The sequence below is a fragment of the Geotrypetes seraphini genome, chromosome 5 (assembly GCF_902459505.1).
Source record: "Geotrypetes seraphini chromosome 5, aGeoSer1.1, whole genome shotgun sequence".
Taxonomy (NCBI): Eukaryota; Metazoa; Chordata; class Amphibia; order Gymnophiona; family Dermophiidae; genus Geotrypetes; species Geotrypetes seraphini.
In genome coordinates, this window is record NC_047088.1 from 260,679,468 (window position 1) to 260,695,147 (window position 15,680).

The window sequence follows — 15,680 nt, forward strand, 5'->3', positions numbered from 1 at the left end:
GCATCCACTATCTCCTCCTCTCCCTATTGGCTAAGGCTCTTAACATTTGCATCTCCTCTTCCTATAGGCTTAGGCTCTTTACACCTGCATTGTGATGTCATAGGGCTTTATGGTTATAGGAACATAGAAACATGATGGCAGATAAAGGCCAAATGGCCCATCCAGAGCATCCACTATCTCCTCCTCTCCCTATTGGCTAAGGCTCTTAACATTTGCATCTCCTCTTCCTATAGGCTTAGGCTCTTTACTACTGCACTGTGAGGTCATAGAACTTCATGGTTATAGAAACATAGAAACATGATGGCAGATAAAGGCCAAATGGCCCATCCACAGCATCCACTGTCTCCTCCTCTCCCTATTGGCTAAGGTTCTTAACATTTGCATCTCCTCTTCCGATTGGCTAAGGCTCTTTACACCTGCATTGTGAGGTCATAGAGCTTTATGGTTATAGAAACATGATGGAAGATAAAGGCCAAATGGCCCATCCACAGCATCCACTGTCTCCTCCTCTCCCTATTGGCTAAGGTTCTTAACATTTGCATCTCCTCTTCCTATAGGCTAAGGCTCTTTACATCTGCATTGTGAGGTCATAGAGCTTTATGGTTATAGAAACATGATGGCAGATAAAGGCCAAATGGCCCATCCACAGCATCCACTGTCTCCTCCTCTCCCTATTGGCTAAGGTTCTTAACATTTGCATCTCCTCTTCTGATTGGCTAAGGCTCTTTACACCTGCATTGTGAGGTCATAGAGCTTTATGGTTATAAAAACATGATGGCAGATAAAGGCCAAATGGCCCATCCAGAGCATCCACTATCTCCTCCTCTCCCTATTGGCTAAGGCTCTTAACATTTGCATCTCCTCTTCCTATAGGCTTAGGCTCTTTACACCTGCATTGTGATGTCATAGGGCTTTATGGTTATAGGAACATAGAAACATGATGGCAGATAAAGGTCAAATGGCCCATCCAGAGCATCCACTATCTCCTCCTCTCCCTATTGGCTAAGGCTCTTAACATTTGCATCTCCTCTTCCTATAGGCTTAGGCTCTTTACTACTGCACTGTGAGGTCATAGAACTTCATGGTTATAGAAACATAGAAACATGATGGCAGATAAAGGCCAAATGGCCCATCCAGAGCATCCACTATCTCCTCCTCTCCCTATTGGCTAAGGCTCTTAACATTTGCATCTCCTCTTCCTATAGGCTTAGGCTCTTTACTACTGCACTGTGAGGTCATAGAACTTCATGGTTATAGAAACATAGAAACATGATGGCAGATAAAGGCCAAATGGCCCATCCAGAGCATCCACTATCTCCTCCTATCCCTATTGGCTAAGGCTCTTAACATTTGCATCTCCTCTTCCTATAGGCTTAGGCTCTTTACTACTGCACTGTGAGGTCATAGAACTTCATGGTTATAGAAACATAGAAACATGATGGCAGATAAAGGCGAAATGGCCCATCCAGAGCATTCACTATCTCCTCCTCTCCCTATTGGCTAAGGCTCTTAACATTTGCATCTCCTCTCCCTATTGGCTAAGGCTCTTTACACGTGCATTGTGAGGTTATAGAGCTTTATGGTTATAGAAATATTGAATTATTAAGGATTAACAGCAACAATTGTTTCCGAACATTGTTTAAGGACATTATAATATAAAGGACTGAAGCAATTTGATTTGAACAATATTTGTTACTAGAATGATCATGGGTATTTAGATATTTTAAAGAGACAGCGGGTAGTGGCTCTTCAAGGCATAGGGGGGCCTTTTATTAAGGCGTGCTAGCTGTTTTAACGCACGCTAAAAGTTAACACATCCATAGACTATAATGGACACATTAGCATTTAGCATGCGCTAAAACGACTAGTGCGCCTTAGTAAAAGGACCCCATTGTCATTATTGTAATTTCACGATATATTTAATGTGTTTGTGCATGTTTGAATGAGAATTGTTTTGTATACAGATTAATATTATCATAAGATTTGCAATGAATATTTTTTGATAACATTCATGAAGTAGCTTCTTATTTTAATACTGCAATTCTATAGAAACAGGCCAGCAGATAAAGGCCAAAAGGCCCATCCAGAGCATCCACTATCTCCTCCTCTCCCTATTGGTTAAGGTTCTTAACATTTGCATCTCCTCTTCCTATAGGCTAAGGCTCTTTACACCTGCATTGTGAGGTCATAGAGCTTTATGGTTATAGAAACATGATGGCAGATAAAGGCCAAATGGCCCATCTGCAGCATCCACTATCTCCAACTTTCCCTAAAACAGTTGTCTCCAACTCAAACCCTTTGCAGGACCACATTTTGGATTTGTAGGTACTGGAGGGCCGCAGAAAAGAAATAGTGAACAAGAACTGCTGCAGAACGCGACCTAGGAGTAATCATTAGTGAAGATATGAAGACTGCCAATCAAGTGGAGAAAGCTTCATCCAAGGCTAGGCAAATGCTGGGTTGCATCCGAAGAAGTTTTATCAGCCGGAAGCCCAAAGTTGTAATGCCGTTGTACAAGTCCTCATCTGAAATATTGTGTTCAATTTTGGAGGCCACATTATCAAAAGGATGTGCTGAGAGTGGAGTCGTTTCAGCAAATGGCCACCAGGATGGTCTCAGGACTCAAGGATCTCCCATATGAGGAACGTCTAGGTAAGTTGCAGCTATACTCTCTCGAGGAACGCAGAGAGAGGGGAGATATGAAAGAGACGTTCAAATATGTAACTGGCCGTATTGAGGTAGAAGAAGATATCTTTTTCCTTACAGGACCTATGGCAACAAGGGAGCATCCGTTGAAACTCAGGGGTGGGAGATTTCATAGCAACACTAGGAAGTATTTCTTCACTGAAAGGGTGGTTGATCGTTGGAATGATCTTCCACTTCAGGTAATTGAGGCAAGCAACATGCTCGATTTTAAGAAAAAGTGGGATAAGCATGTGTGTTCACTTCAAGGAAGTGCTTAGGGGGGAGGGTTCTTAGAGTGGCCCTTTTCTGTCGTCATAGTCTATGTTTCTATTAAAGAAATGACAATTTTGCATGAGGTAAAACTCTTTATAGTTTATAAATCTCCCCCCTTCTTTGCAGCGTCCTCCAGCTTCCCTCCTGGCCTGCTGGTCTTTGTTTCAGCTAATTACCACACTTCCTAAGGGGGTTGGCTATTTCAACTAAATCTAATCTATTTACACACATCCCTGAATGTTCTAGTTTCCTAGTTTGAGAAAAGAATGGTTTTTATCCCTTTCTTGAATGTTCCGGTGTCCTTTTCCAGCTTTAATTCCTTTGCTAGGGCATTCCAGTATGTTGGTGTAACCCTGGACTCCCTCATATTCTTGGGCACCGGCTTTAGGTCTGTGTTTGAGCTGGGTGCAAAGTGGGGCCAGACTTATTCTAGTAAGTCAAAGGATAGCTTTCTCTGGGTTTCCAATCACTTCACACAGTCTTTTACTTAATTAGAATAAATCAAGCTGAGATTGATGAAAAATTGATAACTTGAACTTTACTCTGAAGATCTAAGTTGCAGTTCCAAACTTCATATTGACAAGAAGAATCATTCCATCCAATTCTTCAGATTCCCAATACACAGTCACTTTAATGAATCCCTGTTCGTGTTCCCAATCTCTCCACAAACTTCCTTCTGTACTCACGATGAGTCACTTCGGGTCTCGCCCTTGTTCCTCAGTGCAGGACCGCGCTATCTTTCTGCCAAGCTGAAACACTCCACTGTTTGCCTCTGTTAGCAAACCCACTCGGGCTCTCACCCCACAGCACTGAGAGCTGCAGGAGTCTCCCTCAGTCCTTGGGCTCTGGCAGGAGATCAGGTTAACCAAAAGCCCCGCTTCTGTTCCACACCTCTCTTTTATTCACTACTTCCCCCCTCCCACTCGGGTCAAGGTCTTCCAATGCCATTTAAACTCTCTCTCCACAAACTGATTCCCCAAACAATCTCCCGCCTCTTGCGCAACAGAAGGGGGAAGGGGGGTTCACAGTATGAGAATGTCATTTTTTTTTCTTTTCTTCCATTTGTGTTATATATATTTTAAATGGCCTGTATACAGCTCAGATGGCTGAGTCGTTGGGCTGTATATCGAGCAAGAAATGGCAGCCTGAGACCTTGTGTCGATGGGTAGAATATATCACGGGGCTGGTAGGGCCCACATGCAGGCCATCGGCAGGGGGGGGAGTTAGGTTAGGAAGGAAAGACGTTAAGGGAGAGGACTGGGCGCAGGGCCGGTTAGGAATAGCATGTTTAAACTGATTGGGGGAGGCAGTGAGGGGCGGGGGAGACGAGGTGTTATGAAGCAGGACGTGGGTAGACTCGGCTCCTTCCGAGGTCCTCCAGGGCGTTTTTTCCCACCCGCCTGTCCCTTTTTTTCTTGGCTGGTGCTGGTAGCTCGGGGATGCGGATCGCCCGAGCTAATGGGTCATGGGGCTCATCCGGCGAGGAGCCGTGCCTGGTGGGTCAGGTGACCCGGGTAAAGGGGCATGTGGGTCATGCCACTCCTCTGACCCTTGCTGAGGTGGCAGGGTCGAGGGCACTGAAGCAATGTATATTTTGATAGCTCGGGAGGAGCTCTTTGGTTTGCTGTTAATTAAGTTATGATTTTTAAAGTTGTTGTTGATTAATAAACTGGGCTGTGGCTAATTTTTACCATCATATTGATTGTAGCGTGTTTGTGATAATGAGGGGGTGGAGGAAGGTTATGAGGGCAGGTGGGGGGGGGAATATGTGGGCGGACAGTTGGGCTTATCCAGATCCCGCTGTTATTAGACTTGAAACAGGGGTTCTTAACCTAATCTGGTTTTCAAGATATCGACAAAGAATATGCATGCGAGAAATTAGTATGCACTGCCTCCAACGCCCTACTGTCTCTTATCTTATGACCAGTGTCGTACAGTGAGAGGTTAGAGAAACTGGGCCTCTTCTCCCTTGAACAGAGGAGACTGAAAGGGGACATGATCGAAACATTCAAGATAATGAAGGGAATAGACTTAGTAGATAAGGACAGGTTGTTCACCCTCTCCAAGGTAGGGAGAACGAGAGGGCACTCTCTAAAGTTGAAAGGGGATAGATTCCGTCCAAACGTAAGGAAGTTCTTCACCCAGAGAGTGGTGGAAAACTGGAACGCTCTTCCGGAGTCTGTCGTAGGGGAAAACACCCTCCAGGGATTCAAGACAAAGTTGGATAAGTTCCTGTGGAACTAGAACGTATGCAGGTAGGGCTGGTCTCGGTTAGGGCGCTGGTCTTTGACCTGAGGGCCACCGCGGGAGCGGACTGCTGGGCATGATGGACTACTGGTCTGACCCAGCAGCGGCAATTCTTATGTTCAGTACCTAACCCTGTATCTCTCCTGGTAATGTCCAGTTTACCTCTTTTGTAATCCGCCTAGAACTGCAAGGTAATGGTGGAATATAAGTCACCAATGTAATGTAATATTCAAATCAATCTCATGCATATTCATTGTGGGCGTGTCCCACGCAGGGCTGGCACAAAGGGACTGTGGCCAACTTTTCAAAATTATTGGGGGTGGTAACAGTGGCATAGCGAAGGTAGGAGACACCCAGGGTGGTGGTACCCCATGAGCCCTCCTCTCTGCCACTTCCCCCCCCCCGCTCCTTCCTTCTCTCGTGCCCTCCTGTATAAAATCTTCACCAGCACGAGCGTGAGCAGCTTCTCCAGCCTGCTGCTTGTGCTGGCTTTCCCTCTGACATCACTTCCTGGCCCCGTGACCCAGAAGTGATTTCAGAGGGAATCAGGCCGCAGCAGTTGCTCATGCCAGTGAAGATTTTAAATAGGTACTCAAGCACCCACAAAGTTGGCTTCTATGGCTATGAGCCAACTTTTGCATTGGCATCCCCCAACCCTGAAGTTTGATATATTTCTCCTTTTCCCCCACCTGCGATCTGGTACCTCACCCTCTCTCTCAAGTCTCCGCCTCCTTCTGGACCAGGTGAGCTATTGGCCCAGGACACTGATAATAAAAGGTGCTAAATTTGAGTCCGGCATCTATCCCTCTAGAAGTCTGTAGGCAGACGGATTGGGAATTCTGCACCCTTTATCACCGGCACCCTTAGCTAGGGCCTCACCTGGTCCATAGGTTGAGCTAGTCCTGGTTCTGAGGATTAGGTTGAGAACCTCTGCTATAACCTGCCAGAATGAGATTTCTCTTTCAAGAGTTTTTGAAAGCTTTATCCTGTTCAAAGTAGCTAGCTATCTGGTTCAATTGGGGGGGAAGAGGGAGGGGAAGTCTCCTGTGATTTTCAGAATATGTTGATGTGAAATTCCTTCCATGAGGGATTTCCTAATGACCACAATATATGTAACTCACATTCTGGCTTGTTTATTTTGTATTTCTTGGCAAGCATGTTGTCTGAGAAGCCACAATGCATTTTATTACTCAGCTCTGGCCAACCCATGGACTTGCCATCTATAGATACCTCTGGCAAAGGCTAAAGACCACAAACAGATCCCTGCTGCAGTGAAATTGATAATGGTGCTCGGAAAGAACAGAGCGTTAACGTGCCTTTGAATTCGTTTTTCAAGCAAAGACGACACCTTTGTTGGAAGCAGAAATGAGCAAACCCTCTCCAACTCAGCTGTGTGCCAGCTTTGCTCACACCCACTGCTTGGCTGAGACCTCGGCGTGATTCATCGTGTCCACCGTTACGTCTAAGAAGCAGAACTTCATTCTCGGGGCAGGTTCAGCTGGCCCTGTCTAGGAAAGCACACATGAACTTGGGCTTTAAAATATAAAGATGGAGGCTGTCAAGCATCAATTGAAGGTGTTATATTGAGCTGTTATCCACTACAGTGTCAACCATTTACCCCATACTGACAGAACTGGATGCAAGTTGATGAAGCAATATACAAGCAAAAATATATATACAATAGACGGATTAATCAGACCTACATGGAGTAAATGGCTTTAATAACCCCATTACATTACAGATTTCTATTCCGCCATTACCTTTCGGTTCAAAGCGGATTACAAAAAGAGTTATGGAAGAAAGGTTACAACGTTAGATCAGAGAAGGTTTCCAAGAGAGGGAAAAGTAGGATCTGGGGTTAGGGAGGGGATGGTAAGAGGGGGGTTAAGCTTTATCATGGTATTAAGCTTTATTAAGGGATTTCTTGAAGAGTATAGTTTTTATTTCCTTTCTGAACATCTTGTAGTCTGGGGTTGTTGTCAATAGGTTGGAGACTTGGTTGTCTATCTTCGCTGCCTGAGTGGCCAGTGGTCCGTTGTATAGTTTTTTCCGTTTTACTTCTTTGATTGGTGGATAAGTGAATGGGGTGTGTGTTTTTCTATGCCTGGTAGAGGTGGTTTGGATGAGGCGGTCGTTTAGGTAGGTTGGGCTGTCTCCATTTATAGTTTTAAATAGTATACAGTAGAATTTAAATTGTATTCTTTCCTGGATTGGAAGCCAATGAGAATTGATGAATGCCTCAGTAATGTGATCATGTTTTTTTCAATGAATAGAGGAGTCTCAGAGCTGTATTCTGAATTGTCTGTAGTTGTTTAATCATTATTGCAGGGCAGGGGAGGTAGAGGATGTTGCAATAGTCTAGGATACTTAGGATTAGAGATTGTACTAGGAGCTGAAATTGTGTTTTTTTGAAGAATTTTCGGACTTGTCTAAGGTTTCTCATAACTGCGAAAGATTTCTGTATTGTTTTGTTAATTTGTGGTTGCATGGTGCAGCCTTTGTCAATAGTCATACCTAGAAGTTTTAGGGTGGTTTGCAAAGGGTTGTTGATAGAGTTGATTTCTAAGTTGGTTATGGTTGGGATTTTGTTATTTTCTAGGAGGATGAATTTAGTTTTGTCTGGGTTGAGTTTCAGTTTGTGGTCTTCCATCCAAGTCGTAACTGTAGCTAGAGTTCTGTGTAGTGTGTCTGACATTAATAGCATTGGTTGGTCGAAAGGAATGAGGATGGTGATGTCATCAGCATAGCTATAAGAGGATAGGCCTTGTTTGTTCAGGTAAACGCCAAGAGAGGCTGTATATAGGTTGAAGAGAGTAGGGGACAGTGGGGACCCTTGTGGAACGCCGCAGGGGTTGGACCAAGGTTTGGATTTTTCTTTGTCTGATTTTACTTTGTATGTTCTGGATTTTAAGAAACCTTCAAACCATGAGTATACTTTATCTGAGATGCCTATTGAGTCCAAGATTTGCAGTAGGATGTTATGGTCTACCAGGTCAAATGCCGCCGTCAGGTCAAACTGTATGAGCAGCATTTTTTTTTCAATGCTGAGGTGTTGTCTTGCTGTGTTGATAAGGGACCCTAGTAGTGTCTCTGTGCTGAAGTTAATTCTGAAGCGTGGGATGGAGTAAGTTATGGTCCTCGAGATAGTTGGTGAGGAATTTGGCTACTAATCCTGTTAGTTTGATATATAGAGGTATTGAGGCTATTGGTCTGTAGTTGGATGAGAGATCTGTTGGTCCTTTTGGGTCATTTATGTTTGGGGTGATGATGATTTCGCTGAGGTCATTTGGGAAAATGCCATCTGTGAGCATGGTTTGTATCCAGTGTAGGAGTAAGGTACGGAACTTAGTGCTCGCTGATGACAGGAGATATGGCGGGCAGTGGTTGAGTTCACATGATGCGTGGCTGTACTTATTGTAGAGTTTGTTGAATTCAGTCCAATGTATCTTAGGGAATTGGGACCAAGATCTGTCTGCAGCACAAGATTCATTTTCTGTGAGGAGTATTGTGACTTCAAGTAGGTGGGTTGGGTTACTAATGAGAGTAGCTCTGTTGTTTGTAATTTTATTCTTGAAGTGTTCAGCTAGGAGGGAGGCTGAAGGGGAGGAGTTATTGTTAGTGGTCAAATAGGGTATGGTGTTAGTTAGATTTTTTAAATATTTGGAATAGTTTTTTGGTATCTTGGGTTTCCGTGCCTATTAGGTTGGTGTAATGTTTTTTTCTCTTTTCTTTTAATAGAAGTTTGTATTGTTTGTTAATTTTTTTCCAGGCGGTTTTCGTGTGATCTTGGTTGGTTTTTCTCCATTTTCTTTCCAGACGTCTACATTGTCTCTTGAGTAGGAGTAATTCTTCGTCGAACTATTGGTCTGATCGTCTGCATGTTCTGGTTTTGGTTCGAAGTGGGGCTTGTTCATCAAGGATATTGTTGCTCAAATAGCCCCAGTGTGAAATGAAGTCTTTGGGGTTATCTTCTTGGATTGTTTCATCTACTTTTGACCAGAAAATGGCGGGCTCGATGCGTTTGCGTGATGTGTATATTGGATATTTGGTTATTGGTTTGGATTTGTTTTTGGTCCAAAAGTCATTTTTCTGTTGTATTTTGGTCACTGCTGAAGTAGATTACAAACATAAGTATAGCCTTTCTGGGTCAAACTAATGGTCCATCAAGCCCATTAGCTTGTTCTCACGGTGGCCAATCCAGGTCCCTAGTACCCAAAGAGTAGCAACATTCCATACAGAATCTCAAAGAATAGCAAGATTCCGGAATCCCAGAGAGTAACAAGATTCTAGAACCCCAAAGAGTAGCAACATTCCATGCTACCGATCCAGGGCAAGCAGTGGCGTCCCCCATGTCATTCTCAATAACAGCCTATGGACTTTTCCTCCAGGAACTTGTCCAAATCTTTCTTAAAACCAGCTACACTATCCGCTCTTACCACATCCTCTGGCAATGCGTTCCAGCACTCACTCTCCTCAATACATGGCCTGTCATGTGGAGTCCCTCAGGGGTCAGTATTCTCCCCATGCCTTTTTAGCATATATATTCTTTGGCCCACTTGCTACTACTATAGTGTCTGTTACTCTGCTCCTCCTCTTTACTGACCCACTTGCTCCTAATATCTCTTCTTTGCAGACATGTCTTGATTGTATCTCTTCTTGGTTGGCTCTTATAGATACTTATGTACGCAAATTGATTACTACCTGTGATTTGAATCTCCACTAATCTCTGTTTCCTTTAATTTAAAAATTGAAGAATTCAGTCTTTTGTCAATAAATGAACAAATTACATCTTGGCACAAAGCGACAAAACAGCTGATAGAAAAGCTTGCTCCTATATGTAGCAAAACTATCAGTCAAAACAAAATTAGAAATCCCTGGTTTACAGAAGAACTTTCACTCATCAAAAAACAAGTCAGGTCATTAGAACGGAAAAGGAGACAAATCAAATCGAGAGATAATCTAGATAAATATAAACTGCAAATGCAATATTATAAAAATAAAATAAACTTAGCAAAAAAAACATATTACTCTAACAAAATAGCCGGTGCAAAAAACTCATCTGCCCTCTTTACAATATTAAAAAATCTTACAGCTCCAAAAAGTATTGAGGATCCATCTTTAGAAATCAAACCTAGTGCCCAAAATCTTGCTGATTACTTTATAAATAAAATAAATAAAATTAGAGAATGCATCAACTCAAAAACTAATTCTAATATAGATGAAGAACAAATTCAAACAATACCTACCTCGAAATGTGCCAATTTTAATGTACCAAATTCAGAAAATCTTAAAATACTCCTTTAAAGCATAATACTAAGGGCTTAGACATCAATTCAATTCCTCCATCTTTTCTAAAACGTCATTTTTATTTTTTTCGGTCCTTTTATTCAGAGAATGATAGAAACCAGTTTAACAAGTTTCAAGTTTATTTGATTGATCGCTTACTCAAATTTCTAAGCGATGAACAAATCATTAAAATTATATACAATTAAAAGGGCAGCAAAACAAATAGACAAAACAGACTAAACATATGTAACATGATAATAATAATAATAATTTATTTCATATATACCGCTATACCGTGAAGTTTGAAGCGGTTAAGAACTAACAGTACACATATGTTAAAACGAGAGGAGAGGATGGGTAAGAAATACATATCGCTCGTAGAAAAGAAGACAATTATGGTAAAAAACAACAGAAAGGGAATAAACAGTGAGCCTTAAAAAGGTTATAAAGATGAAATGAAACTCTAAATCAAGCTTTTTTTTTTTAGGTATCAATAGCATCCTTGAAAAGAAAGCTTTTCAGTTTGTTCATAAATTTATCTATGTTGTTTTCTTCTCTTAAGTAAATGGGGAGGGAGTTCCATGTTTGCGGAGCTGTAACAGAAAAAATAAAATGCCGCCGTGTATTAATAATTTTAAGTGAAGGGATAACTAATAAATGTTGATCAATAAACAACAGGAATCTTGCCAAAAGAATGGAAAGGGGCAAGCATCTGACCAATTTTAAAATATCTAAAAGAATCAATAGCTACTGAATCAAATTATCGACCCATAGCTAATCTTCCCTTTCTTGCAAAATTAACAGAAAAAGTCGTTTTTAACCACATAACCAACTTTATAGGAAAAAAAACTCACACACTACATCCCAATCAGACTGGTTTTAGATCAAACCATTCAACCAAACATTCTATGATAGGACTTACAACTAATATTCAATACCACTTAGATCATCATAAATCTGTTCTGGTTTCACTTGACTTATCTGCGGCATTCGACATCATAGACCATCATTTACTCATCAAAAGACTATCCTTTGTTGGAATTTCTGACCAAGTACTAAATTGGTTTAAATCTTACTTTCAAGATCGGTCAGCTAAAGTTATCTTTAATAACTCATCATCAAACATCTTCACCAGTTCATATGGGATTCCTCAAGGTTCAATTCTTTCCCCACCTTTATTTAATATGTTTTTATCACCTCTTTTAACACTCAGTCAGTCTATAGGTTTCTCCTCTTATGCATATGCAGATGACATTCAGCTCCTATACCCTTTAAATACAACAGATCCCAATGAGATAACAACTATAAATAACAAGTTAAAACAAATAAGCCAATGGCTGAAGGATAATATGTTGGCAATGAATGCAAAAAAATCTTCCTTAATGTTTTTCCCATGGAAAAATGATCTCAAATTTTCATCACAGATTCTCTTAGACAATATCCCTCTTCAAAGAGTAGCTACAACAAAAATATTGGGAGTAACATTAGATCAGGAACTTACCTATCATGACCAGATTAGTTCATTGGTTAAAATTTGTTTTTATAAGTTACGTCTCATTAGATCTTGATCAAAGGTTTTAAAACCCGAGGCCCTTAACATTCTAATACATTCATTAATCATTTCAAGACTTGACTATTGCAATGCCTTATTTCAGGGCATAACTCAAAAAGAAATAAAAAGATTACAGATAATACAAAACACAGCAATAAAAGTTATCACTAATTCAAAAAAATACGATCACGTTACACCACTTCTACAAGTAGCCCACTGGTTACCAATCACACATAGAATAACCTTTAAAATTCAACAAACTCATGCTCCAATTTTTCTGCATTGTCTCTTGCTACCGTACTCTCCAACTAGGGCACTTAGATCAACACCTCCGACGAACCCCAATTCATATCTAGACTCTTAATACCTTACAATTCCCAACGCTCACTTCGTTCTGCTGGCCAGAACCTTCTTTCAGTCCCCTCCCTGAAAATCATTGGTACAAGAAGAGCAGACATATTCTCCGTGACGGGTCCCCTATGGTGGAATGCCCTTCCACAATACATTCGTAACGAAAAAGATATTTTAACATTTAAAAAACTTTTAAAATCCTATTTATTTAAAGACGCTTTCAATATTTAAATGCAGAGTTAGATTCCTAAGAATGCTGTGGCTTACTTCCCTTTTCCTTTTGTTTTTTCCCTTCTTCTACCCCAATTGAAAATTGTAACTTTTATCCTTTCCTTCCCAAACTCACGTTTGTTTATGACATAAGAATATTGTTAAATGTGTACCTCTTTTATCTTACTATATTTTTGATTTGTACATCGCTTAGTGATTCTAATAGGCGATTTATCAAATTTTATTAATAAACTTGAAACTTAAACTTGAAACACAACAACATCTATTGACTATCCCTTCATTAAAAAGAATAGGGACCAGGAGATCTACTATTTTCTCGGTCATAGTGCCCCAGCTTTGGAACAATCTACCAATATATATTTGTACTGAATCCTCTTTAGAAAAATTCAAGCGTTCCTTAAAAAGTTTCTTGTTTAAGGACGCATTTGAAAAATAGACAACACAATTTATAAAGTTTTTTTTCCTGTGTTACCCACCATATGTGTTTTCCCTTAAATATTTCCTTTCTCTCTTTAAAAATTATAGCTCATCCCCCTCACCTTCTGTGCCAGTCATGTATTAGAATGTATAGAATTTGTATGTAATTGTATTAAAGAATTTTGTTTGCCCCCCATTTTTTAAAAATGTTATACGCATTGAAGCATTTGATAATAATAAACTTGAAACTTGATAGTTCTTCAGTCGTCAAGCATTGCTTTCTTCTGTTGCATCAGTTGTGATTGGTGCAACCATTTCTTGATGAACAGAATCAAAGAATGATGATTCAGACCGTCTTGGCTGGATTACTACAATGTTGTGCTTATCGGACTACTTCACTACTCGGTAAAATGTTAAGAACATAAGAAATGCCTTCACCGGATCAGACCTTAGGTCCATCTAGTCCGGCGACCCGCACACACGGAGGCCAATCCAGGTGTTCCCTGCTGAAGACCTTGTTTACCCGTATCCCTCAATGTGTTTTGCAAGAAGGTGTGCATCCAACTTTCCCTTAAATCCTGGAATGGTGGTCTCCGACACACAGCGAGTGGTGGACGCTTGGAATGCTCTCCCGGAGGAGGTTGTGTCGGAGACGGTTCATAGACAATTGCGCGCGGACAAAATCGCGCAGACAATCGAGCGCAAGACAACTGAGCGCAAGACAACTGAGCGTGAAGACAATTGAGCGCAAGACAATTGAGCGCAAGACAATTGAGCGCAAATTATTTTCACAAATGTGCACGAGCGAGACAACTGAGCGCAAGACAACTGAGCGCAAGACAACTGAGCGCAAGACAACTGAGCACGAGCAACTGAGCGCAAGACAACTGAGCGCGAGCAACTGAGCTCAAAACAACTGAGCGCAAGACAACTGAGCGCAAGACAACTGAGCGCAAGACAACTGAGCGCGAGCAACTGAGCTCAAAACAACTGAGCGCAAGACAACTGAGCGCAAGACAACTGAGCGCGAGCAACTGAGCGCAAGACAACTGAGCGCAAGACAACTGAGCGCAAGACAACTGAGCGCGAGCAACTGAGCTCAAAACAACTGAACGCAAGACAACTGAGCGCAAGACAACTGAGCGCAAGACAACTGAGCGCGAGCAGAGAGGCCCAAAACAAGGACCCACAACAATTGTATACAATCACCCTCACTACACACCCAAGGCTAAAAGTGTACCCCAATAAGCCCTACCATCAGACTATTTATCCTATCCTATTGTTCCAATTTAGCAAAACCAAAAAATGAAGCTATGCATATTACATTACATTACATTACATTACATTAGTGATTTCTATTCCGCTTGTGCCTTGCGGTTCTAAGCGGATTACAAGTTAGAAGACTGGACATTTCCAGTAGCATTGCAGTACATATAAATGTGAATATCCTCTTATGTATGATACCTGCAAAAGAAAATGGTACCCAATGCCTTTATAAAACTATAAACCGTGAGCACACTCGGTTTTTTTAAAAATCTTTATTCATTTTAAATGACACATCATGTGTACAAGAATCAAAACATTAAAATGAAATACATCACATGTCAATCAAGTACCTCCCTTCCCACCCCACTTCCCCACTCTTACTTTTCCCAATATGAATGATAATAGTATAATTTAGACACCCTCCCAACAATAAGACAGTGTATCTTTAAATAGAAAATAGTGTATATTCATTACAGTAAGATGTTAATGTCTCCCTTTTTTATTGTTACTGTTCTTTCCATTTTGATAATGTGACATAATGAATTGTACCCAAAACTAGATACTTTCAAATTATTACTTATATGTTGAATGGTGACTCCAGTGCTGATATTTTCCTTTTTTTTCTCATGCACTTACCCAATAATATTGTATCATTACATCATGATACAATCCTCAAATTAAACATATTCAGATACTAGTGTTGCTGGCATAAGAGTTTTTACCTCATGCCAACATGTTTTTTTAGATATTTATTACTTTTAAAATCTATAACTCCATCCAATTATGCTTCCAATTAATATCCATCATCACATTATACATAATCTTAATACCATACCTCAACCTTCTCGCTCTTTTAACATGCGGGAAAACTAAGCGCAAGACGGGGTGTCCTTAAAAATCCGCGTTCCGTGCCCCTTTTCAGGTCCCTGCCCCTGACAGGGCTGGATGAGAAGGTTCATAGACAACGGCACGAAAGCCAATTTAAGGCAAGGCGCGCCGCCGCACCGCACCAAATTACAGTTTTTAGGGGCTCCAACGGGGGGTTTTGTTCGGGAACCCCCTTCTGTTTACTTAATAGACATCGCGCCGGCGTTATCGGGGGTTTGGGGGTCGTAACCCTCCACATTATAGTAAAGTGGGGGGTTCCCCCCCACGCCCTCCGTCGGAGCCCTAAAAACGGTCATTTAGAGCGGCGCGGCTTGCGCGCAATCGTCTATGAACCCCCGTCGGAGCCCTAAAAACAGTAATTTAGAAAGGCGCAGCGTCGCGCGCTGCGCTCAATTGGGTGGGCACGCCTTTGACCCGGCGCGCCGGCGCGCTTTTGACCTGGCACCGTATGGGAATTTAACTCTGACGGATCCTAGCATGGGGA